Source organism: Pseudochaenichthys georgianus, chromosome 7, assembly GCF_902827115.2.
Source record: "Pseudochaenichthys georgianus chromosome 7, fPseGeo1.2, whole genome shotgun sequence".
NCBI classification, from domain to species: Eukaryota; Metazoa; Chordata; class Actinopteri; order Perciformes; family Channichthyidae; genus Pseudochaenichthys; species Pseudochaenichthys georgianus.
The window spans coordinates 32,186,757-32,190,401 of record NC_047509.1 but is presented as its reverse complement, the minus strand read 5'-3'; positions in this window follow the sequence as shown (position 1 = coordinate 32,190,401).

Genomic DNA, 3,645 nt, shown 5'->3' with positions numbered 1-3,645 from the left:
CAGGAAAAACAGGCACTCGCTTGTTTAATTTTGTTGTGGTCTAGATTTCTTTCATTTTTTTATTTTTTGCGTGTGTTTATAAATTACCTCGAGGGCCGTACCAAATTGTCTCGCGGGCCGTATAGAGAGGCGAAGTCCCTCCCTTTCCGGGAGCCTCCATGGGACCCCGGAAGCGTAAAATTATACATTGAAGTCAATGGAGAGAGAAAGGTTATCTTTTGATCCCGTTTGAATTGTGCCACGAATGACACATATGATGTTTGTCAATTTAAAAGAATATTTTGAAAGTCAAAACAATTAAAATGTGTCGTAAAACTGTGAAGTTACACATTTTTTTGTGTGAAACCGCTGAGTGAACTACAGGTCTCTTGGTCTCGCACAATACGCGTCACCATCACAAAGATGGCCGTCACGTTAGCAAATTTCACCTGTTTCTTTCAGAATGAGAATAAAAGTATAAACGAGTGCTACAAGTCTGGACACGTTGAGAGCTGTACATACACGAAAGGGGAGTTATTCGGTTCTGTAGGAGCAGCGGGACCGGCTTTACAAGATGTTGGTGAGTAATATGAGTGCAATGTGTAACGTTAATGTCAGCTAGCTAACATTAGCTAACAGGTACACTAACGTGTTTTGTTTCAGTAACTAGTGTTCTCCTTTAGAAATTCGTGGTCTGTGTGTATGCTGTGGATAACATTAAGTGTTCACAAGAACAAGGTACACTCCCGTGTTTTGTTTTAGTTGCTCTTCAGATTGAAGCGGCCAGTTTTACATCGACTATACTGTATGTGTGATCTCCTTTTACATCTCGTTGTGTCATTTGAGTTATTTGCTGTGTGTAGATTCAAGGGTTTTGGTTATCTTGTCAATTTGTTTGGTTATCCAGGCACAGCTGTGCGTGACTCCCCTCGGGTACACTGGTATGTGTTTTTCCTAATGTAGAGAGCATTGATTAATTAATAAACTACACACTGAGTCTAGATCTGACCAAATCCTTTTTTATTGTTGATCAAATGTTTTTCAAAAATGTATTCATACACATTTAGAAAAATACAATGTACAATCACAACCAGTACAACCAATTACAAAAAATACAGAAAAACAAACAATAACAACAATCAGACAAAACTATGGAAAAATAACCCCTCCCACCCCCAGATCCGGACCATCCTTGTATTATTGCTCATTCAATCTATTATAGCATGCTAACAAACATGGTACTTACTTTATTGTACAGATCTGATGGGAGACGATGGCGCGATGCAGAGCGCAGTCTGTGATTGTGCACGGGGGATGTACAAATGCAGCCACGCTGCAGCATTGGCATAATGTGCCATGTGGCAGATCAGCTCCACAGATGTTGAGTGCCAGTGGAGAAGCCTGGCACTTCAAAGTAGTCCAGGCCGGTGTCTCAACTTTACCAACAGTGAGAGGAGACATACAACCCACTGGCCAGAGACATCGCCACTCAGGATGTAGACTGGTTCAGGTCTGCACTGAGGGGCGCACAGTTTGGCATGGCATGGCTTCACCTGAGCCAGAGCCGCGGCCTCAACATCAGGCCATTGTCACCGGAAGGGGCATGGGGGTCGGTGGCTTGAGGCAATTCTTGCCTCAATGCGACTGTGCAGAGACCAAGCAAGCTGCCATCCAGACAGCCACCGAGGGACAGCGGACAAAGTGGCAGTTACACAGGCGGGGCAGGTTGACAGCCAGCAAGTTTGGTGCTGTGCTGCAGTCGGGACTTTCATCCACTCCATGCGCGTCCCTCATGAAGAGGGTGCTCGGGGGGGTACAACTTGGACGGAGTCATGGCTGTCAACTGGGGGGTTGTAAACGAGGCCGAAGGGGTGAAGGCTTTTGTGCAGGCCTATCAGGTGACAGTGTTCGAGTCTGGTCTCTTGTGAGTGAAGTCGGTGTTTTGGGAGCATCCCCCGATGGACTTGTGCAGCCATCTGCCCTGCTGGAGGTGAAGTGTCCACCATCATTATATAGGATATATATATATATATATATATTTGTATACATATCTGTAAATTGTATAATTTTATTTGATTTTAAAGTATTTTTGATCTCTGTCTATAAACACAAACTGAGTAAGATTGACAATAAAGTTGACTTTGAAAAATATATATATTCTTTAGAAAATAGTTGACTTGTTGGAGAAATGAATCCAAATGAAACGTTGGACTGAACTACAACTACGCCTTTAAATCTCTACGGACTGTTTTTCAGTGGGGATGGCAAGTTCCTATCTTAAACATTTATTAGTTTTTTCTCAGAACAGATTTGATTGAAGTTAATATTAACTTTGCCGACCATGTAAGGTCATTATTAAAAAGGTACAATCAATTTGTTTAGGGTTGACTAAAATAATGATAAACATTTCATTTGGATAATTTACTGACAGAATAAGAAACTCAATAATGCTCTACACACCTGTTCCTTTTATAAAGTGAAACAGTTGAAACGATAGATTTTTAGTAAACTTAAAAACAACCTTCACCAAAAGCTATCAAGGAATATACTGAATACTTGTTTTAGAACTTTATTACATATTATTTGTATATAGTTTGAATGATCCATAATTGACAGAAGCTGTGTTACACTGACCTGTTACTCATATATTAATGTCTGTGTAACTCAGTAAACCACGACCTCACTCATTTCTTTCATTCATCACGGTTCAGTAAACTAAGTGACACATGAACCAGTTGAATCATTATAATACGTAGGATTGCCAACTCTTTGAAACTGGTAGGTGGTCTTTAAAAGAGCCGTTGTGTTTTGGGTGTGCTGGTCTCAGGCAGTCTACGCCCTCCTCTCGCGGATGCAGCTGGATGTCCTTGGCATGATAGTGACCCTCTTTGCTTGGTTCATCTTATGGGGGGCAGCTACATGGATGTCGGTGCAGTCCACAGTCATTGTGCAGTTTGAAGGCAGAATGAATGTATTATTGACTCCGAATGAAGCACAACTTCATGTCATACAATACATTGACTTTATTTGTAATTGTGTGAAAACATATGAGCATAATGATTAGCAAAGCAGGACCTGCATGAACAGAGCACGGTGATGGATGGCGCTGGGAAGAGAGAAGAATAAAGAAACATATCAACTTCATTTTCGGATATTAAAAATTCAATTTCAAAACAAGTTGCCGCTCCTACAGTTTTCTAGTGTTGTAAAGATGATTTTCACTTGACCTATGCACAATATCACACTCAATACATGTGTGTCTCTGGGGGGTGCATTGTGCCTTTGATGTATAATATACCATAACCAAATACTATTACGTACAGTGTGAAATCAGGTTGCCAGAGCAGGTCAGTGTGCATGTTCCTCATGGTCCTCAGCAGTTACAGGTGAGGGAAAGGAAATAAAAGAGGAAAAAGGTCAGTAACAACACTTTAAAGTAACACAACAGTAACACTTTGAATAATTATCCCCTTCTAATAATTTTCTCTCATAATCACTCAACACTACTGTCTTTCCAACAAACAGATTGACTCACCCTTACTGTCATCACAATGAAACACGTCCAGAAGAATGTCATGCAAAGCTCCCTGCCTGCCTTCGACTCTCCCTAGACTGCTTCCATAGCACCCGGCGCAGTATAGGCTACTCTTCAAATGTTTCACGAAA